Genomic DNA, 24,512 nt, shown 5'->3' with positions numbered 1-24,512 from the left:
AATCGGGCAGCCAGGAAGCAGCAAGAAAAAGAAGAACAAGAAGCCACCGGAATCACCCGGCGGATAAATTCCTTATCCCACATAAACCAGAGGCCACACCAAAACGCGAAGAAAAATATTCCCAACAGAGAGGATTCCAAGAGGAACAGCTCAACCAGCTTAATTTCCTACACCTCGGGTCAAGGCAGGCCCGTCAATATAGTGAATGAGCGAGTGAGACCGCCGCTGCGGTCGCGCCGCAGCTGGTTTGTTTCCCGGACGCGCCTGCCCTTTTGCGCGTGGGCGGTCGCCTCGCCTCGCGCTGACCTCGGCTGCGCAGCTGCGCAGCTGCGGCAGATGCGCCAGGTGCGCCGCGCCGCCGTCCGTCAACATTTGCCGAAAGCGCGCGGCGGCGTGCGTGCGCAGAGTGCTTGTCAACAGGCGGCCGGCCGCGGCTGGCCCGTGACAAGGGGGGGGCTCTGTCCCCCTGTCCCTCTCTCTCTGCTTCCGCGTACCAACAGCTGGTCGCGGGCGCTGCTGTCTGCCCGCAGCGGAAGGCGGGAATTAACACCCACCGCCACCTGCGCCGCACGAACGCCGCTCCAGCTGACGTCAGCCACTTGTCGTTTCCAACAGAGCCAACACGTTCTCGTCGCTCGGCCACAAAGGATACAGCCGTTTCCGCAGTAGGATTCCCAGGCGCAGACGCAAGCTACGGGGTTGCCTGAAGCACTCTTAAGCCGTCGGCACACGGACCGTGCTGTCGAACGTTATCGCTGGGCTTGCCGTGTTAAACGTGCTGCTGAACGCTCAGGAACGATGCGACTTGTGCAAATTTGGTAGAAAATCCGAAGAAATTCTGGTCGTATGTAAAGTACACAAGCGGCAAGACGCAGTCAATACCTTCGCTGCGCAGTGCCGATGGTACTGTTACCGACGACTGTGCCGCTTGTAAGGGGTCCGTAGGCCCTTACTATAAATTTGCACTCGGCACACGTCGAGGGCGAACAATCGATTGTGTCGTCTTGCGAGAGCGAATGTGGAGTTGAGCCAGTGCCATGTTGCGGGTAGAGGTGTGTGGAGGTCGTTGTTGAAATGTAAGGCTTTAACGGAGAAGGGAGTCGCCATCGCCGTGGGCAGACCCCTTTGTACTAGAATAATACCGGGAAGGTGAAGAAGTATTATTACGAAAGTGATCAGTCACATTTCTAGGGCCGATATTTGGTTTCGCGTCTACCGCGCCGGCATCATCTTGGATTGCAGTGTTGGATGCAGTGATGGATTAGCGTGTGACGATAATGGAAAATGAAGAAGCCTGTGCTGAGATTAGCCGTAATTAGATATGTATGACGAAGGCAGTGGCTGTCTCCTTTTTTGTGTTTTTGAGACGAATATAGGTTCGTAATTAGTGAAACTGTGTTGGTGTTTTTCTTGTTACCAGACATTTCATTATTACAGTATTGAACAGGACGAACTGGAAAGTAACAACTTCCGTAGCAGTCAATTCCGATTACCAGCCCCATTAGGTACACGGTCATATTAATAATAAATATTGGGCTGCTATTCGATCAGATCAGGTCGGGATAAATAAACGGAGGTGCTACACGCTAAAGCGGAGTTATTGAACGCAGTTTTCCGAAATTCCTTCACCAGGGAAGACGAATGGAACATTCCAGAATTTGAAACACGAACAGCTGCTAGCATGAGTTTCTTAGAAGTAGATACCTTAGGGGTTGCGAAGCAACTCAAATCGCTTGATACGGGCAAGTCTTCAGGTACAGTTTGCATACCGATTTGGTTCTTTTCAGATTACGCTGATACAATAGCTCCCTACTTAGCAATCATATACAACCGCTCGCTCACCGATAGATCTGTACCTACAGATTGGAAAATTGCGCAGGTCGCACCAGTGATTAAGAAGGGTGATAGGAGTAATCCATCGAACTACAGACCTATATCATTGACGTCGGTTTGCAGTAGGGTTTTGGAGCATATACTGCATTCGAACATTATTAATCACCTCGAAGGGAACGATCTATTGATACGTAATCAGCATGGTTTCTGAAAACATCGTTCTTGTGCAACGCAGCTAGCTCTTTATTCGCACGAAGTAATGGCCGCTATCGACAGGGGATCTCAAGTTGATTCCCTATTTCTAGATTTCCGGAAAGCTTTTGACACCGTTCCTCACAAGCGACTTCTAATCAAGCTGCGGGCCTACGGGGTATCGTCTCAGTTGTGCGACTGGATTCGTGATTTCCCGTCAGGAAGGTCGCAGTTCGTAGTAAAAGGCGGCAAATCACCGAGTAAAACTGAAGTGGTATCAGGTGTTCCAAAGGGAAGCGTCCTGGGACCTCTGCTGTTCCTGATCTATATAAATGACCTGCGTCACAATCTGAGCAGTTCTCTTAGGTTGTTCGCAGATGATGCTGTAATTTACCGTCTAGTAAGGTCATCCGAAAACCAGTATCAGCTGCAAAGCGATTTAGAAAAGATTGCTGTATGGTGTGGCAGGTGGCAGTTGACGCTAAATAACGAAAAGTGTGAGGTGATCCACACGAGTTCCAAAAGAAATCCATTGGAATTCGATTACTCGATAAATAGTACAATTCTCGAGGCTGTCAATTCAACTAAGTACCTGGGTGTTAAAATTACGAACAACTTCAATTGGAAAGACCACATAGATAATATTGTGGGGAAGGCGAGCCAAAGGTTGCGTTTCATTGGCAAGACACTTAGATGATGCAACAAGTCCACTAAAGAGACAGCTTACACTACACTCGTTCGTCCTCTGTTAGAATATTGCTGCGCGGTGTGGGACCCTTACCAGGTGAGATTGAAGGAGGACATCGAAAGGGTGCAAAAAACGGCAGCTCGTTTTGTATTATCACGTAATAGGGGAGAGAGTGTGGCAGATATGATACGCGAGTCGGGATGGAAGTCATTAAAGCAAAGACGTTTTTCGTCGCGGCGAGATCTATTTTCGAAATTTCAGTCACCAACTTTCTCTTCCGAATGCGAAAATATTTTGTTGAGCCCAACCTACATAGGTAGGAATGATCATCAAAATAAAAAGAGAGAAATAAAAGCTCGAACAGAAAGGTTTAGGTGTTCGTTTTTCCCGCGCGCTGTTCGGGATTGGAATGGTAGAGATGACTGTGGTTCGATGAACCCTCTGCCAAGCACTTTAATGTGAATTGCAGAGTAATCATGTAGATATAGATGTAGATACGGTACGTGGGACCCAACGTGGTGTACGCGATCGCAACGCACTCCAGCGGCAGTTGAGGGGTGTTTCTAGCTCGTAAATCACACTGTTTACTCAACGGGCGCACGTAAAATTTCCACGTTACCTCTATTAAAACGCGCATTTCCTCCATCGTCCACGAAGAGGAAAGTACCATGTCCAGTCAATAAGGACACAGGCTTAGAAAAGTTCCATTACAAACAGTGCGGTACAAATTTGGAATACTTTCCGCATAAGATAAATATTATTTCATCATTCCCACATTATAGTAAAACCCCAAGGTCATCCTTACTTCATCACTGTTCCTATCTCTCAGCAGAATCCTTGCAACATGTGAATTACGAAGCGTAAAAGAAAAAGGAGCAAAGTATCTTTATACAGGGAGCACAAGCTTTATACAAGTAGCCTAGATTAAGCCAATCGAACAAAGTCAGCCCTCAAAAAAAGGTGAACTTATATTTACATAATATCAACTATTATGTATATACGTATATTAAACTATAATAAAGCATCAGAACCTAATAAAAACGCGAATGTTAGGGAAAAAAGTTTGGAACTGTCAAGACACTTACAGCCGCACTACCTATCATCTCATTAGAGGATAGCGACGCTACTCACTACGCATTTTTTTTTATTAATCTGATTTCGTTCGTTTTTGTTCGTTGTATCTGCTCGGGGCGGACGTCGCAAGACACCTGTTTCATCTCGTCGTTGATCCATTAACTCAGTTTTTTATTACAGAGGGCAGCTAACCCTCTGACCAAACACGCTGAGTTACCGTGCCGGCTGACCACGAATATAATGTTTCTCATTATTTCATTGGAACGAATCACACAATTAACAACGAGTTTTTCAGTGATTCTCAATTTTCTGGTGCTCAGAAACGGCATATATACATAAAGGTTTGAAATGAATGCCAATATGGCGCCTCACAACCCTGTGCTGAAGGGAGTGGGCGTGAGTGTGACGTAGGTGGCGTTGTGCCATGTGATTGGTCAATGCTCACACGCACGCTCAGAATGTCTGACATGCCAGATATTGCTCTGTACGTTCGGAAAGACTCCAAAACGCGCTGTTCCACGCTATAACGTCAGAAACTGGGCACGCTCAACGCTCAACGTTCGGATGCACGGTCCGTGTGCCGACGGCTTTACGAAGCTGGACTCGCATGCGGGAGGACGGCGGTTCGACTCCGACCAACCATGTTCGGGTTTACCACAGTTTCCCTAAATCGCTTACGGCTAGAGTTGCGCTCTGCCGCAACCACGTTTTTGGTACACTACATAAATAAAGTAGTAAATGATACGATTACCGGTAGTATTGGTAGCATTCAAGGAAAGAAGCATAAATGAATGTCCAAGGGGAGCCGACAAATTTGTTTTTCTTTGCTCGATTGTTTCTTTTTCAAACAACTGGAACCGCACGCTATAGAGTGTTAGTCCGCTGAGTATTTTATATTCTTACAGGTAATCAAATGCACTTCATAAGTAATAAAAATTAGCTGAACCCTTAGCTTCTGCATTTTCATGTAACGAAAGGAGTTATTTATGATGCAACAACAGTTCACGTGCACAAACATAAAAAATATATGTATAATTATTGCTGTTATTTTGTACTCAGTAGAATGTTCATCATCATGATCAAAGGCAAGAATTCCAGTTATTTTCGATAAATGCGAAAGTTGTTTATGAGTAACAGAAACATGTTTTATGGAAGTTAGATGAAGTATTGAGGCGATGTTCGACACATTTTTTTTTTTTTTTTTTGCAGTTTTTGTTTTATTTTACCTTTTTGATGAGGAAACTGCATTTTCTAGTGCTCTTTGGTAAGTGTGTATTGTATTCTTTATTTTACCATAGCACACCTCTGTTTCACATTACAGATAAACAATTTCCTAATAAAACACGAATGAAACATTGCCAGTTTCAATTTTGCTGTGAATACTGCATAATTTTCAGTAAAAGACGGGAGGATAACTATGTGCAACAAAAATATTCCGTAGGTTACCTGACCCTATGTATATCTTCACTCACATTCTAGACAGTACACCGCTTCCTGTTTCTAAGGAAACCTAGTAAGACAGATTTCATACGCAAAGAAAGCAGTCGTTACTATGTAACGCCAGTCAGGTATGGAAAGCACCTAACTTACAGGTAACGCATATATGAGTTTCACTCACCAAAGATACAAGGAAAACTACCATAGTCCTGTGGTAGCCTGTTGAGGTTTTACCACTCTCCTTAGGACAAACGTCGAGATAGTTCCTTTGAAAGGGAAACGACGGCTTTCCTTTCGCCTCCTTCCTTAATACGAGTTTGGGCACCGTCTGTTATGACTTCGTCGTCGGCAGGACATTAAACACACCAGTCTCCGTGTGTCCACCTTGTTAGAAAAGATTGTCGGACTCCGCAGTTCGATAGAAAATGTCAAATTAAATACCTTTCACCCGTCTTTATTCAAACTTATTTTATTTGACAACCAGTTTCGGCGTTTTGCTACGCCATCTTCAGGCCCTTAACCGACGTGCACGAGGAATCTACTTCGGTTGTGATCAAAACATGGCCAACAATCTGTCATTAGAAGATGTTTGCTACGGTTAACACTTCAACGATCAACTGCCGACAGGTGTAGCAGACTTCTGCTAATATCAGTTTTGATCACAACCATGGTAGATTCTCACTGCAAGACGGTCAGATGATGATGATGATGATGATGGTAATGATTGGCTTGTGGGGCGCTCAACTACGCGGTCATCAGCGCCCGTACAAAGTCTCAATTTTTACACAGTGTAATCTAGCCACTGCCACGAATGATGATGATGATGAAATGATGGGGACAACGCAAACACCGAGTCCCCGGGCAGAGAAAATCCCCAACCCCTCCGAGCACGTCGGTCAACGGCATGAAGATTGCGTAGTAAAACACATACACTTGTTGCCAAATAGAGTAAGCTTGAAAATGGACGACTGAAAGGTATTTAATTTGACATCCTTTAAACACGCTAATCTTCCTTCCTCATTTCCACCAAAGAATGTAAAATGATGTAAAACTAAGATGTAATTGACACAGTGGCTACTAATGGAGGAGCAATGTAATAGGTATTCGACCTACAGATATTTTGGTTTTGGAGCTTTCCCAGTAGAATTGTTGTTTGTTCATTGGAAACATTGACACTTGATACCATAATTCTTAAGTCTCCGGGACGTGAAAACAACATATATTTCAGTTTGTTGTACTTTTGGAGATTCAATTACAGTTCGTTTATCATAATAGTGAAGTTAAGTTTATTTACTTGCGGTGTTTACTCATTTGTTTCTTGTTCGAGTGCCTGTGTGCACTATTCACAAGAAATTTGAATTTGTATGCTGGTTTTTTTACTCGTTTCTTCCCTAAGGTGCTGTACATGTCCTAACTAGTGCATTCTCTCCATCTTTCACTTGGTTGCTGTATCAGCCGCGCCTCTCTCTCTCTCTCTCTCTCTCTCTCTCTCTCTCTCCCTCTCCCTCTCCTTCCGTCCATCTCTTTCCCTCTTTATATCGCCGACCGGAGTGGCCGAGCGGTTCTAGGCGCTACAGTCTGGAGCCGCGCGACCGCTACGGTCGCAGGTTCGAATCCTGCCTCGGGCATGGATGTGTGTGATGTCCTTAGGTTAGTTAGGTTTAAGTAGTTCTAAGTTCTAGGGGACTGATGACCTAAGAAGTTAAGTCCCATAGTGCTCAGAGCCATTTGAACCATTTTTGAGCTTCATGTAGACGTACAGGCACCATTTTTCGCCGCCTGTAACAATTCGGCAGAGGAATCGCTGTTTGTGTCAATGAGTTTGCCGATGACGGAGAACCAAACCGGCGGAGAACGTGGCTCGTTGATTTTTGTTGTTGAATGTCTAGCATGCGAAAACCATATGCTCAACTTCTGCCATCGAGTGGAGATGGCGCTGTATGGTACCTTGGAAGTATTCCATTATCTCTGCCAATTCCTTCGTCGTTTGGCGTGGATCTCCGTAAAGAGCAGATTCGGTCGTTCTGCTTCGAAGCAAATGTCTTTGAAGTCTAAATGGCAGTGTCTGAATTGCTTAAGCCAATTATGAGTCGTCCTAAAAGGTATCATTTCTTCGCCGTACACTTCACAAATCTCTCGATAAAAAAACTAAACACTTTTTGTTGTAGAGCAAAAATGTTCAAATGTGTGTGAAATCTTATGGGACTTAAACGCTAAGGTCATCAGTCCCTAAGCTTACACACTACTTAACCTAAATTATCCTAAGCACAAACACACACACACATGCCCGAGGGAGGACGCGAACCTCCGCCGGGATCAGCCGCACAGTCCATGACTGCAGCGCCCCAGACCGCTCGACTAATCCCGCGCGGCTCTTGTAAACCATATAAATGTGCTGCGTATAGGACTAGTGATAACTACGTGCCCGAAATTCGTTGTAAACCTCCGTATTTTGATTCATTTATCATAACAAAAATACAGCAGTTTAAGTACAAATCAGTTAAATCGAAATACTTAAACTCTTAAATAATCCTACCTGATACCAATGGAACTCGTATTGGATGAGTTAAACGTTGACATCGCTCAAGACCCCAGTGTCCAACAATATTACCTTTTCTGGTTTCGGCTCTCGAGGGAGAATGTGTTGCCATTCCTCCACAGACTTTCAGACACTCATTGGAAGTATCCCAAGCAGAGTATAAGGCGTCATAAAGACTGTAGAACCCTCGTCAACACTGTAGAGTCTTTTACTAGAGTCTTGTACCGCAAGGGGCTGCTGGTATGCTCTTTCTACAACACAAATGCACAAGTGGATTAATACCGTTCTTTAGTTACATGAACATTTACTTGACTGGAATAGAGTCCATGTGTTGTGGTACAAGCTCATCCGTAATAGTCCTCTTGCAGACAAAATCGGTAATCTTTCTATTACAAACTTTAGTCTCGCTATAGTCACAAATCAAGTCGCTGTGTACTGTCGTAGCCTGTGACGCGCTCTGCGGATAACTAACAAGACAACAAACTGGAGTGTGAGTGAGGCAGAGTCAGTGACGCCCTTACGTCAGTGGCGGCGGCCTAAATATTTGCTATCGAGAGCACGTTGGCGGTGTGTTGCTTATCGGTGTGCCTCTGGCCTCCCTCGTGTTAGACACGCTTGATTCCGCGCCCACTTATCGATCTTCGCGCTTCATCTTTGCCGACCGGTGCGCTGGCGACAGCTTACGCCAGCACAAAGACGAAAGGCGGACACATATAATGTCAATGTTCCCTGCTTGGTATCCTAACACTTTTGATTAGGTAATGTAGATACCTCGTGTGGTCCACAGTCTTGTTCTCTCTTAAAAGACTTTGTTTTGTTGGCTTCCAAAACGCAGTCATCTGGATACCTTTACTATGACGTTCCACAGCTCGTGGTCTCGCGGTCGCGTTCTCGCTTCCCGAGCACGGGCTCCCGGGTTCGATTCACGGCGGGGTCAGGGATTTTCACCTGCCTCATTTCATCATCATTCATGAAAGTGGCAAGTTTGTACTGAGCAAAGGTTGGGAACTTTTTCGGGCGCAGATAACCGCCCCACAAACCAAACATCATCATCATTTTACTGTAAAGATCGATTTAACTGTTGTCACACATTTTCCAGGATATAGAAGTATCCAGTATTTCACACTTTGTCTAATTCAGATGCCGTAGTCACGCTTCTGTCACCCCTAGCTCAGTGGAAATTTACAAACTTTCTCCTTTGCAGGAGACTGCTGTCCAGATTGACAGATTTACCCAGCGCTAAGTCATGGGAGGGATGAGGATGGGGGCCAGTGATGAATTTCACCCATCGCCTGACACAGCGCAGGTTTCCAGTTGATACCAGCCAAGACAAACGACCTTCAATGGTGTCCCTTGTGTGCACCAGGAATTCTCATCTGCGAATATGGGACGCATTCCAGAAAACAAAACCGGAGTTCCTCTGAGTCAAACATTTCTTTACAATCAAATATCGTCATCTGCAACAACAGTAAAATACTGACTGCGCCCATACGTGTCACATTATACAGTTCCCTATCCTGTCATAAAATAGTTGAAATCGATCTCCTGAATGGTACAGTACCTGTAATTGCCAATGTCGTATCGTATGTTTCAATCACTTCCACCATAAGTTTTGTATTATAAGCATCTCGATAGGTGTAACCTATTTTGCAATGTATTTTCCGAAGAGTGACGGATTTGGACGAATTTGTGATTCATCTGTCAAGCACTCTAAATTCTGTGATTTTAGGCTTTCCCTGCGTATAATAATTTCGAAAACATTCTCAGGTGTTAAGGCGTGTGACGTCGCATAAATGGTGCGAGTTGTGCCCCAGTAGCACACATACCCCTGCACGCCCACGTAACGTGAAAAAATATTATTGAAAAACTTCGAAAATATAACAAAACTGACGTCTTAACGAAATAAATATTATTGTGGAAGAATCGAAAAGACTACGTAATCAACTAATATGATCTGTGATTGTTATTGTAATCTCTGTTCCTTTTGATAAAGGATCGGACACACCGCCCTTTTGTTTCTTGGTTATGTAAGAAGCCATTTTGTGACGAGGCACGAAAACGTGTAAGTTTCATGTAATATTTAATTTAAATATAATCAAATAGTACTTAAAAATGTCGCTAATGCCTTACTGTAACAACTCTTATATTCGTGAAGTGATATGTATTAACGATTTATGCAAATTTTACAGGGGAACACTGGCGCAGAGGTCAACGCCATTGTTCTAGATGATAACGGCCTGGAGTCGTAATAAATATTTTAATATTTGCTAATTGAGGCAAGTAATTAAAAATAATTATAAACGTAGAAGATTTCTCTTGATTAGCGGTTCTTCTTTCGAAACAGTAGAAAATATAAACGTAGAAGATTTCTCTTGATTACCGGTTCTTCTTATCAAAGAGTAGGAGTAGTCAATTGTACTAATGTTGAACCATATTTACATAACGTAGTTTCAGTAAATTCTTTTGATCCCCGCGTAACAGACATTGTGAGAACCTCCACATCCACACAAGCGAATGGAAAAAGATTTCTTGCGGCATTTATTGTGTCTTTTGCTATAAAAACAGCTTGTCGGGCAAACTAACTGCGAGACGTACCGTAACAGAGTCAATACCTTAAATAATTTCTCAGTTGTGAAGCACGCAGAATAATACTAACTCCAACTTTGCATAACATATAAATACCAAAAATACAATACGTAAAAAAAGAACCACCACAAGACCATAGCTCGACAGTGGGAAGGAGGAGGTACAGATCGATAGTTGTTGAACTATATGAAAAAGATGTAAATTAGTTGTAAACTACGGCGCGCACACACTTTATTAAGCATGTAAACGTCACTACAGATATTCCGATTTAGGTTACAACATGTTCCATATGCCTGCCCTGATTGGCGATGATGTGGCGCAGACGAATAGCGAAATTCTGCTGGAACAGCGATGCTGTCGATGACCTACCGGATGGCTGTTTTCAGCTCAGCAATGGTCTTGGGGTTATTGCTGTACACCTTGTCTTTAATACAGAGCCAAAAAAAGCAGTCGTATGAGTTCAGATCCGGAGAATTTGGCGGGCAATCGAGGCCAATGCCTGTGGCCTTTGGGTAACCCAAAACCGGAATGCGATCCCCAAAGTGAGTCTCCGGGACATCAAACACTCGCCTGCTTGGATGGGGTCGACCTCCGTCTTGCATTAACCACATCTCGTAGAAATCAGGGTCACTTTGGATAAAGGGAATGAAATCATTCCAAAACCTTCACGTACCGTTCGTTAGTCACCTGCCATCAAGGAACACCTCACCGAGTATTCCACGACTGGTAATTGCACACTGCACAATCGCCTGTCGAGGGTGAAGAGACTTCCCGTCCGCGAAATGCAGATTCTCAGTCCCACAAATGCGCCAATTTTGCTTATTGACGAACCCATCCAAATGAAAGCGGGCTTCTTCACTCAACCAAACCTTGCATGGACATACTAATTCCCATCATGCCCAGCGACCAACCGTACAGCTTGAACGTCCTAACGTAAACCATTCAGAAGCTATGACAATTTTATTTCACGTAGTTCAGTAACTGTCACACTGTATTTAAGACACTGCCCACTGATTTGGCAAAACACGGAACCCACACACAATGAACGCAACACACGCACAGTGGACCACAATTGCAGTATAGTAATACTGTAAGATGGCAAGAACCATGCCCCTTACATGAAGTCATTAAAGATCACCTAACTCACGTTGAGCGAACTGTAGGGCTGAACAAAATGAGTGACAAGGCACAATGCATCTTGTAGATGGTATAGTATGGACATATTGGATTAATCATTGTCGGGTGATGGTTTTAAAGTCATTCACACGACATGAAAACTTTGTGGTAACGCGTCGATTTACTGGAGGCTAGTTTATCCCAGGGAAGTACCCAGAAATGACAGCGGCGCGCAGCTGGGGAGCGGCAAAGGGAAGCGACAATAGGCAGCTTTGGGCGGCTCAAGCTCTGAGAAAGTGGTAACGGGGTGTGGCCTCCAGTTGCCTTAAGATGAGTGACAGCATGGGTGGTTGACCCTGACCCCATGCTGGTGTACCGGGAAGCAGACGGAGAACTTGTACACCTGTTGATAAATATCCGTGGTCCCGTTTTCAGTGAAACATGCGAGAAAGCCGCGCAAAGCTACGGTGGAGCGGTCAACAGAGGTCAAAATATGCGTGTTCGTGACTATAGCAACTTCACGCTGAATTCACGGTCCGCAGAGCCTGAAGTAAATCAGATGAAGAGCGACAGAATGAAATACGCCATCCTCCGATGGGAACGTAGGACCGAGGAATTTGAAGTACTCTCCTGGGAGTCAGAATTCCGGAAAACTTGGTGTTTGTGCAGATGCTAACCTTGATGGCTGGCCTGGGGGGAGCTAAATACAAGAAGTTGAGAGGAAGGGAAATTTTGTGGGAATTTGTTCACTTCCCAGAGCAGGCATTGGTCAGCGCTGGGAAGCGACGCACAATTAACGCAACTTGTGCTGCAATTGGCGTAAGTGATTTTGCTGGAGGGGAAATCGAGGCGAAGAGCAGAGTGTGAGAAGTCTCCGTAGGGGTCTTCCGTTCCCAGCTTGCCTAAAGTGCGGACGTGGCATTCTTTACTCAGTTTGCCTGAGAAAGAGTGAGCATCTCTGCATTTTAGGACTTAGCAAATGGAACGATTGAGTTTGAAGATAGGAAGTTTTGATTCAGCTATGTACTGAGCAAGATAGCTAGGAGTGAATAGACGAGCGCAGCCTTGCAGCACCGCCGGCCGCGGTTGTCTCGCGGTTCTAGGCGCGCAATCCGGAACCGTGCGACTGCTACGGTCGCAGGTTCGAATCCTGCCTCGGGCATGGATGTGTGTGATGTCCTTAGGTTAGTTAGGTTTAAGTAGTTCTAAGTTCTAGGGGACTGATGACCACAGCTGTTAAGTCCCATAGTGCTCAGAGCCATTTGAACCATTTTTGAACCATTTTTGAACCTTGCAGCACCACGAGGTCATCGATGTCCACACAACGACGCCGCTCCGCCACGCTGTATTCGGTGATATTACGCCCGCTCCGACAACTGATTAATTTGTTGGGTCACATTGGCAAAGTTTCCACGAGGATTTCATGGGCCGTGTATTGTAGAATTCTTCTCGCACTTGGCATTACGCCTGGGTCAGTCGATAGGAATTACTTTTGAGTTGTCGCGCTTTACTCCACGCAAACGCAATTTATTACCACTGCCTGATAGGAGAGTCTTGTAATGCGATGATTGAAGGTTGGGATTAAAAAAATAAATTTGTGCTAATCGACTGCATCTGTTTTCAATCAAGTAGTTGAAATCCCAAGTCACTTTCTTAATTAATTTTATGTTCAACATTTGCATCTGGTGTTCAATAGCTGAATATAACATCAATGTGACCCCTTTTTAATTGAAAATGATCAATTCTGAATAAATTAATGTCAACACTGCCACCGCAGTTGAATCAGGAGTCACAGGGCCATATTACTTTTTTACGTTATCCAATATTGCGGCAGTTTTGCACTCTCTGTTGATCTGTTAGTCAATTAGTTGGGGTGAACACACGCCAAAACCAGCTAAGTGGTGGGTGGGGTGTTAAAATACACAAGTGTTGCATACACACACACACACACACACACACACACACACACACACACACACACACACCTTTAACGTTATTTTATGTTCACCCACACAGCCCAAAACTCAATATTACTTTAAGTTTTTCTTTATTTTCTGATTCATCCTTATTTTGCAATTGTTATTATCGTTTAGGTTTCATCCTTCACATTTATATCTTTTATTTTCATTAAGATTTTACTATCATTATCATTGTTTTTTAAACTAGAAATGTCAATACCTGTCTCATTTTTCTTTTTATATACCGCACGGTCAGAAAAATTAAACAAGAATCCAAATAACACGAAAGAACTTGTAAACAAGAAAATGGCAGCCTCGGTCGTAAGAGATTTGAAATCATTTATTGAAGCAAATCGATTACAGTCACTATGTGACCATCTTCAGTGCAAATATTAAAGTCTTGAAGACTCGGGAAATAAAAACACATATTACTGTTTCAACATGGCGTCAATGCGGAAGAACAGAGGAAATGACGACGAACAAATTGTGAACTGCGCTTGCAGCTTGCCATCCAACTGTAGTAAGATACAGGTTCAGCATGCAATATACAAGTTCAGCAAACACCCCCCCCCCCCTCACCTACACACACACACACACACACACACACACACACACACACACACACACACACACACACACCCTGGGCTACAAGCTCAGTTCAAAGATTGTTCGGTAACTACTATGTACTTCTGTACTAACACCAAGTTGAAGTTGTAAGATGTAATTTTATTACAGGAGTCTTTAAGACTTCAGTATTTGCACTGTATATGGTTACAAAGTGACTGAAATCGATTTGCAGTATTAAATGATTTCGTGCCTCTTACATGCAAGGCTGCCATTTTTCTAGTTTATAGGACTAATGTTGCAGTCGTTGAGCACATGGTTCCCAATGAAGTCCAACCTCAATAACGGAACTTATTACAGCTCATTGAAATAAATAGAGTCAATAAAAGTGTAAAAACCCTCCTACTGCAAAGGCAAAAGTGTACGGCTTACAACAGCCCTCTCTTGTCCTAAGTAGTGGAAATGACAGAAAAAAACTTGGCATAGTACATGTCCAGTAACTTTATGTTCATCAGAACTATGAGTCGAAACTGTTCTCTTCCCCTTTTGGTTAATATTTCATTGTACTGACTGAACATATAGGCCTACTTTTAACCACGTTATTGTATTTCTGTTAAGTATATTCTGAAATCCACCAAAGCAGCCTTGTATTATTTGTTGTCACACATAGGGATTTTCAATGTGGAACTTAATACGGGAGCGATACGAAATTAGAAATATGTTCCAAATACTATTTATGTAGAACGAAATATTTAACTTGAATAATTTTGCAGAGTTTTTATTTTCGTAAAGACATTTTAACATGTTAATAAGGAAATCTGCTACATTACAGTCAAGCTAGTAAATTAGGGCATATTTGGCCTCTGCAGCCTCTTGCAAATTCTGTGTAAATTTTTGGCGCATCAGAGAGCTTTACAGGAACTGCAACACACCATGCTATAGATTACGCCGGTCTGGTAAAAATAATGCCCACGGGAGAGAAATATATTGCGAACATGGGGATGGCTCCCCTGGGACCTTGTTAACGCTAACCGAGGAATCAGCAACACATCTGCCATTTCTCACAAGGCGCTGACGCAGCTCTGGGGGTGAATCTAGACTTCATACGTAAGAAAAATAATCGGACAGTACCTCAGTACCAGACTAGTGGTGCACTGCTACTGTCCGTCTCGCTGTCTCGGGTATTATTATGAAAGAATATGAATTGTATTGAACACTTGAACACAGTATTACGGTAGGCGAATGGTGACCGTTGATTTATTGGTTGGAACCTGCGAAAGTGCAGTGTATGTGACAAGTGAACTAAGACAAGAGGACCGTGTGTGGAAAGATTATCGCGCATACAGGGTGAAAGTTACTGAACCATATGAACTAAAATCGTCGTAACCTTTGAACGAGTAGCGTGGTTCGAACTGCAAGGTTGGCCGCAGGGCATGATGGGAATTAGTATGCGGTACGCGGTTTATTTTAGCAACAGAGCCCACTTTCATCTGTATGGTTCGTCACTAAGCAAAACTGGCACATTTGAGGAACCGAGAATCCCATTTCGCGATCGAGTAGTCTCTTCACCCTCAACGAGTGACTGTGTGGTGTGCAGTGTCGAGTCACGGACTAAACGGTGCGATATTCCTAGATGGCACAGTGACTACCGAACAGTATACGTGTAGGTTTTGGAAGATGATTTCTGCAAGACGGAGCTCGACGGTATCCGAAGCAGGAGAGTGTTTGATGTCCTGGAGGAGCACTTTGGGGAACGTATGCTGGCTGGCCCTGGGGTACCCAGAGGCCACTGGCATGGACCTCGATTGGCAGCCACATTTCCAAATATGAACACATGCGACTCCTTTTTGTGGAGCTATATCAAAGACAAGGCCACAAGAGGCCCATCGGGGCCATCCGACCGCCGTATCATCCTCCCAAAGCCATTGCTGAACTGAAAACAACCATTCAGGAGGTCATCGACAGCATCGATGTTCCGACACTTCGGCGAATCGTGAAGAATTTCACTATTCACCTGCGCCATATCATCGCCAGTGATGCCAGACATATCGAACATGTCATAACCTAAATCCGAATATCTGCAGTGACGATTGCATGTTAAATAAAATGTGTGCATGTCGTAGTTTATAACTAATTCAGGTTTTTTTCATATAGCACAATAATTTTCACCCTGTATCTGCAATCAGTCGTCGAAAGAATTGCTTTAGTTGTAAAAACTCGACCTAGAGGAATACATGGAACTTACATGGGAATCTTCGGCAGGGAGAGGACGTTGCTACTGCGAAACCACACAGGGAAATTCTAGAGACTCAATATTTCAGGTAGAATGAGAAAGGATAGTGTCTCTACCGTGTACGTAAAGGTGTGGGACAAATTTATGGAAACTTCCGGAACACAAAATATGATCATAAATTATTTTATTATGGGGCCTGCAGTACGACATTATACAGAGAATTTGTAGACCGTATACTGCTTGATGTTTTATTTTAGTATATAGGCATATTTCGGCTTTATTTTCTTCATCAGTAGCTGTCCTGATGTTGTAGACGGACGTATGTCAACTCTGAGTCAACTGTTACTGCTGTCCATAATTACTGTAGGTAATATTTTTTCAGCAACATTTTAAAGTGGTTCGATGGTTTGATGGTGCACGTACATGATAGTACGCTTATTATTATTTTACAGTTGTGGAAATCCAAGGTTGACAGCTAGCTGTCTAATCAAAGATCTGCAAGTTCGCATTACTGGCAAGGATTATGTGACCATTTTGGCTGATCAGGTGCATCCCATGGTACAATGTTTGTGCCTCAATGGTGGTGCTGTGTTCCAAGACGACATGGCCTCTGTTCGCATAGCTCACATCGTCCGGGATTGGTTTCGTGAGCACAAGGATGAAGAGTCACACAAAGCAATTGTGCAACATAAAATCATCGGCCGACTTTGAAACGTTACTGAAAAAAATATGACATCCAAAAACTACGGACGGGAATAATGGTTTACTCAAAGTTGACATACGTTCATCTACAACGTCAGGACATGTATTGATGAAGGCAAAAAAGCTGAAATAAGCTTTGTACCTAACCTGTTACTACGGGTTATTACGTTAAGAGTGGGAATGGAAACGCTTATTGATTGTGAAATTAACGTGAGAAGATTAGGGTCGCCACCGACTCTAACCATACAACTAATCAAAGGTTTGGCCGAGTGGGAAAATAAATTAATTTGATCACAGACCAAAAACTCAAAAAATACGTACATTGTGATATCGCTCATAGGGGATGCGATGTGATTAACAGTATTTCCCGTGCACTGTCCATGAGAATCAACCATTTAAAATAAAATAGCACATGCATGAACACTGTGCAGAAGATCAGCTCCCAGCAACACACGTGAAAATAAGACTTAATCTAAAGCATTTGTTTTAAAATAGAAGGGGAAACTAATCACTGGACCTGTGCGTAACGAAACGCGTTGGATGTGCTAACGGGAAAGCTGCGAGGTGAGTAGCTTACGTGCAAAAACGTAACCTCGGAACACAAGAGAAAATTGTAGATAAAATCATTTACTCCTAAGACATGGATGTGAGGCATGTACACAATTCCTGATAACATTAATTCCTAAAACATTAATGAAAAGCATAATACATTCACCGTTATAATCTACACCTAAAATCATTGGTGTGAGTCATTTATATAACTACTGTTGCCTGATAACTGATCGCAATAACTCGTAAAGAGGTACACGTTTCACGGTACACCCGCGTGCCCACGTGGTTTATGGAGACACAATTTCTAGGTATCGTGGCCGAGTTGCAACAATATCACGTCACACAATCATGAACAGTTAACATTTTTAAAAACAGACATGAGATCGGACAGTTAGTAAGAACGGTAGCCCAACAAACTGTAATATTCAACCACGTGGTTGGCTCCCCATGGACGAAAGATACATAAAGCAAGGAAAATTTACGAGAAGGCAAAGCTATTAATATTTAGAAAAAAATTAAAGCTTATACAGGCAGAGCTAAAGGCATACAGACATTCATACAGAAGCGAGTGCTCACTTCTTATCCACACCTTTGTGTGGACCGAGCGAGGTGGCGCAGTGGTAGCACACTGGACTCGCATTCGGGAGGACGACGGTTCAATCCCGCGTCCGGCCATCCTGATTTAGGTTTTCCGTGATTTCCCTAAATCACTTCAGGCAAATGCCGGGATGGTTCCTCTGAAAGGGCAAGGCCGACTTCCTTCCCAATCCTTCCCTAATCCGATAAGACCGATGACCACGCTGTCTGGTCTCCTTCCCCAAACCAACCAACCAACCAATCCTATGAGACCGATGACCTCGCTGTTTGGTCTCTTCCCCCAAACAATCCAATCCAAAGATGGAGAACTTTTGTGTGGCGCTCTTCCGGCGAATCCAAGTCTGCTATAGAAATTTACTAAAATAAAAATCTGCCAATGTTTTGCATCCCTTGCTGCGACAATGTAAAGCAATCTTTCAGAGTTGAAAAGCGAGACCAAAAGCTAGCAGCTCTCCTCTCGTCAACTAACAACGCGCCAGGTGGTCAGTCTAACTCACCCTTCTTCGACTGGAGCACAGCTGTGGACGCCTCCCTTTTTCATCTCCAGCCTCCTCCACGCTCCACGTGGCCCGGAAAACTAAAAGATGCCATTTCCGCCACCAACCTAACGCAGGTGGATTTCTCACAAGTAGCGGAAACCTCTTTGCCTGCTTGACCACTACGAGAGTTGGCTATTCTGTACAATTGCTGCTGAAACTGTATGACTATCGCAGACTTTCTGCAGCAGACTACGCCACCGTCTAGCAGCGTGACACACAACGACATTCATTCAATCACACCACTATGAGAGTTATGAGAAAACAGACACATGGAAGGGAAGAGAAATACTAGTGAAAATGGGCTACCGGACTAACGAAAGGTGGCTACAGGACCCTTTGAGCTTGTATAACTAAAATAAACTATCAAGCATCATACTGTCTACGAATTTTCTGGACAAAACGTTACCGTACCTGATATGGTGTAGCAAACCCAAAGACAATAAAAACTGCTGCCAATCGTCTCGTAAAGGATAGTTGCAGGTTCTGTGAAGTTTTCAAGGCAATCTTATAACCGTCATCCTTCATCCTGCGAAAATTGTAGCAAGTTCTCATGACGGTGATGGACGCAGATAGTTATCACGCACACTTCTCTCCGAAGTATACCACAAAAGCTTCATATCATTGAGATCTGATGACCGTGTGTGACAGTTCACCCTCGTGCTCGCAGAACCAATCCTGGGCGATGCAAAATGTGTGAACAGGGGCCCTATCGCCTTGAAACACAGCAACATTGTACCAAGCGATGCACCTTGTAACACCGAAAATGCAGGATGCGTGGCACCTGCTACCGATATATAATTTTTTAAAATTGTATGTAAATATTTGTAATTTAAATGCTTTCATTTAATAAGTAAGAACATTGCTTCACTGTATGTGTACATTTAGGAAGAAGTCTGTTGACGTTTTATTGTATTTATCTGTGTTTTACTGTGAAGCTTATAAGCTCTAGGAAAAAGCCAAAGGAATTGTTATTTGCATCGACTAGCAACGATAATAGCAGTGCTTGTGCGTTGTAAAATCGTTGGATAGGGGGTTGTTGCGCAGAGCGCGCAGAGAGAGCGAGAGACTGGTTCCAGCGCTTGTAGTGTGCGCAAAGTGTGGTGTTAACGCTCTCGCAGTAGAGTGTACCTTTTCGGCGGCATCATGTACGCGCGCCGGCCAGATGACTAGCAGCAGGAGTACTGTGGACGGGCGGAAGAGGCTGTATTAATTACGACTGCCCGTTCCTGTAATTAGCCGTGGCCCCACAAGATGCTACCGTCTCCAACAAGAGCAGCAGTTCCAGCAATACAGTTTCGTCGTCGGCTCCGAGTTTCGTCGCATGCACAGCACTGAAGTAAGACTGTTCATTGGTAGAAATTATTAACGGCTAACCCAGCAGCACAACTGAATGTGATTTGATTAATGAACTTTATTTAAATAATAATCAGTTAAATTCAGGGCGATTGTGTCCTCATTGCCCCCAGACATTGTTACCAAGCAGGCTCCTTGTTCCCTTTCTTCTTTATATGCTAACCGAAGTTTGAGAACCTATCACTGAAAAAAATCCAGATCTAAAGAAAATGCACAAATTAAGAGTGAGGAAGTTTATTTATTTTGCATATAGCTTGGAGAACATGGCTGCTTGGTTTTGGTACGTATCCTAGTATTTAATGCTGTTCAAGTCAGTAAAAAAGGCTCAGTTGTTCAGACAATAATATGAAATCCAATTTGAAAATTAAGTAACTGCAAAGTAAAAAGTGGTTGCCTTTCTCTAAGTTTCATTGATGACGTTATGTTGAGGTCTCTGAAAGTCATTGTTCACGTCACTAAGTTCAGTACTATCATAGAGTTTAAGTGGATGCTTTCAAATCATTACTCGATTGCCTTTTTCAAAATTTAATGACGAACTTAACGTAAAAGTGACTTTTCAGTTTTCTTTTTCATTACATACTCACTTAAAATTAGTGTCAAAAACGTGACAATCTTCAGTTGCCACATCAGTGTTTAATAATTCATGTTTTTCTTTCCCATCATCTTGTATAGGATTTCGGATGTAAATCGCCCTAGTGGGCTGGTGACCGTAATTATTTCCTGTTCATTCATTAGTGTAACTTTTGGATTCATGATCAGTGGTACCCCTTTCCTGTCCAGTGTTGTTCGTGAGTGTATGCACAAAATAATTTTCATTTTTCCAAATTGTAACCCTGTTCGGTATAATTACTTTTTTATTTTTAGTGGACTTTTCTATCAGAAAGATCGGTTGTGCACTTTCCCCCTACTTATCGGTATTACTTCCTCGGGAAAGATAGACTTATCCAATTAGAAAAATTCCATTAGGTATACACTCGATCCACGGTCATATTTTATATCGCAAGCAGTATAGGCCGAGTAGTAAGGGGGAGGTTACAACCTGATCAGCCAAAATGGTCGCATAATCGTAGTCAGTAATGCGAACTTACAGAGTAACCAAGGCGCCCACGACATGACTGTCCATACCATCACCGAAACTCCACCAATCTTGGGACGTAAACTCGTCTAGGAGTAAGAAACAGTGAGAAACAGGACTCACGCGACCACATTATTTTCTTCCGTCGCTCCACGGTCCAGGTTTCATTGTTTCAGCGCCACGTTTTCGTGTTATCGACATTTGGTTCACCGATGACTGTTTTTGGAATTCAGTTCGCCATGCGATTCCCAGGTAACGGAGCTCCCTCAGTGTTGTTTTGGTACTGAGAGGCTTCGCGAGGAAAATTTTTGGTAAGTTCCTATGGGACCAAACTGCTGAGGTCATCGGTCTCTAGACTTACACGCTGCTTAAACTAACTTATGCAAGAACAACACACACACCCACGCCCGAGGGAGGACTCGAACCTCCGACGGAGGGAGCCGCGCGAACCGTGGCAAGGCGCCCTTAACCACGCGGCGGGTTCGCGAGTGTAACATTCAGTTCTGCAGAGACTTTTACATCTTTCGTCTCCTTATATTTCGTCACAGTCCTCTTCAGTGATTGTCTGTCACGCTCACTCAACGCACTTTCGCCCGCGTTGTGATTCGTTGTTGTTGTGGTCTTCAGTCCTGAGACTGGTTTGATGCAGCTCTCCATGCTACTCTATCCTGTGCAAGCTTCTTCATCTCCCAGTACCTACTGCAACCTACATCCTTCTGAATCTGCTTAGTGTATTCATCTCTTGGTCTCCCTCTACGATTTTTACCCTCCACGCTGCCCTCCAATGCTAAATTTGTGATCCCTTGATGCCTCAAAACATGTCCTACCAACCGATCCCTTCTTCTGGTCAAGTTGTGCCACAAACTCCTCTTCTCCCCAATTATAGTCAATACCTACTCATTAGTTACGTGATCTACCCACCTTATCCTCAGCATTCTTCTGTAGCACCACATTTCGAAAGCTTCTATTCTCTTCTTGTCCAAACTAGTTATCGTCCATGTTTCACTTCCATACATGGCTACACTCCATACAAATACTTTCAGAAACGACTTCCTGACACTTAAATCTATACTCGATCTTAACAAATTTCTCTTCTTCAGAAACGATTTCCTTGCCATTGCCAGTCTACATTTTATATCCTCTTTACTTCGACCATCATCAGTTATTTTACTCCCTAAATAGCAAAACTCCTTTACTACTTTAAGTGTCTCATTTCCTAATCTAATTCCCTCAGCATCACCCGATTTAATTTGACTACATTCCATTATCCTTGTTTTGCTTTTGTTGATGTTCATCTTATATCCTCCTTTCAAGACACTGTCCATTCCGTTCAACTGCTCTTCCAAGTCCTTTGCTGTCTCTGACAGAATTACAATGTCATCGGCGAACCTCAAAGTTTTTACTTCTTCTCCATGGATTTTAATACCTACTCCGAATTTTTCTTTTGTTTCCTTTACTGCTTGCTCAATATACAGATTGAATAACATCGGGGACAGGCTACAACCCTGTCTCACTCCTTTCCCAACCACTGCTTCCCTCTCATGCCCCTCGACTTTTATAACTGCCATCTGATTTCTGTACAAATTGTAAACAGCCTTTCGCTCCCTGTATTTTACCCCTGCCACCTTCAGAATTTGAAAGAGAGTATTCCAGTTAACATTGTCAAAAGCTTTCTCTAAGTCTACAAATGCTAGAAACGTAGGTTTGCCTTTTCTTAATCTTTCTTTTAAGATAAGTCGTAAGGTTAGTATTGCCTCACGTGTTCCAACATTTCTACGGAATCCAAACTGATCTTCCCCGAGGTCCGCTTCTACCAGTTTTTCCATTCGTCTGTAAAGAATTCGCGTTAGTATTTTGCAGCTGTGACTTATTAAACTGATAGTTCGGTAATTTTCACATCTGTCAACACCTGCTTTCTTTGGGATTGGAATTATTATATTCTTCTTGAAGTCTGTGGGTATTTCGCCTGTCTCATACATCTTGCTCACCAGATGGTAGAGTTTTGTCATGACTGGCTATCCCAAGGCCATCAGTAGTTCTTATGGAATGTTGTCTACTCCGGGGGCCTTGTTTCGACTCAGGTCTTTCAGTGCTCTGTCAAACTCTTCGCGCAGTATCTTATCTCCCATTTCGTCTTCATCTACATCCTCTTCCATTTCCAAAATATTGTGCTCAAGCACATCGCCCTTGTATAAACCCTCTATATACTCCTTCCACCTTTCTGCCTTCCCTTCTTGGCTTAGAACTGGGTTTCCATCTGAGCTCTTGATATTCATACAAGTGGTTCTCTTCTCTCCAAAGGTCTCTTTAATTTTCCTGTAGGCAGTATCTGTCTTACCCCTAGTGAGACAAGCCTCTACATCCTTACATTTGTCCTCTAGCCATCCCTGCTTAGCCATTTTGCACTTCCTCTCAATCTCATTTTTGAGACGTTTGTATTCCTTTTTGCCTGATTCATTTACTGCATTTTTATATTTTTTCCTTTCATCAATTAAATTGTGATTCATCACGTGTTTTTCCGCTCTTCCTGTATGCGGTATAAATCTCTGAAACGGTTCGTCTTGAAACACCGAACACTTCGGCTACTTCCATTAAGGAAACACCCACCATAATAGCACCAACAATTTTCCCACGGTCGAATTTAAATAGCTAGGATTTTTTTTCTTCTGACCGCGGCTGACACGACGTATTGAAGACGTCGCACAGCTGCGGTTCGTGGTCAAACGGAATAGCGCAACCACCAAGCTTGGTTAGTATCTGCATTTATGTTCAGGCAGGCATTTCTCTCTCCATATTTTTGTCCAAGCATTGTATCTCGCAAAGGTGTTGTCTGAACAAGATAAACAACTGTTAGTGAAGGTTTACAGAGATCAAAATTCAGTGCAAACTACAGTGAGAGACGCTTTTAATACACTCCTGGAAATGGAAAAAAGAACACATTGACACCGGTGTGTCAGACCCACCATACTTGCTCCGGACACTGCGAGAGGGCTGTACAAGCAATGATCACACGCACGGCACGGCGGACACACCAGGAACCGCGGTGTTGGCCGTCGAATGGCGCTAGCTGCGCAGCATTTGTACACCGCCGCCGTCAGTGTCAGCCAGTTTGCCGTGGCATGCGGAGCTCCATCGCAGTCTTTAACACTGGTAGCATGCCGCGACAGCGTGGACGTGAACCGTATGTGCAGTTGACGGACTTTGAGCGAGGGCGTATAGTGGGCATGCGGGAGGCCGGGTGGACGTACCGCCGAATTGCTCAACACGTGGGGCGTGAGGTCTCCACAGTACATCGATGTTGTCGCCAGTGGTCGGCGGAAGGTGCACGTGCCCGTCGACCTGGGACCGGACCGCAGCGACGCACGGATGCACGCCAAGACCGTAGGATCCTACGCAGTGCCGTAGGGGAACGCACCGCCACTTCCCAGCAAATTAGGGACACTGTTGCTCCTGGGGTACCGGCGAGGACCATTC

The sequence above is a fragment of the Schistocerca serialis genome, chromosome 6 (assembly GCF_023864345.2).
Source record: "Schistocerca serialis cubense isolate TAMUIC-IGC-003099 chromosome 6, iqSchSeri2.2, whole genome shotgun sequence".
Taxonomy (NCBI): domain Eukaryota; kingdom Metazoa; phylum Arthropoda; class Insecta; order Orthoptera; family Acrididae; genus Schistocerca; species Schistocerca serialis.
Note: the sequence above shows the minus strand (reverse complement) of the source record.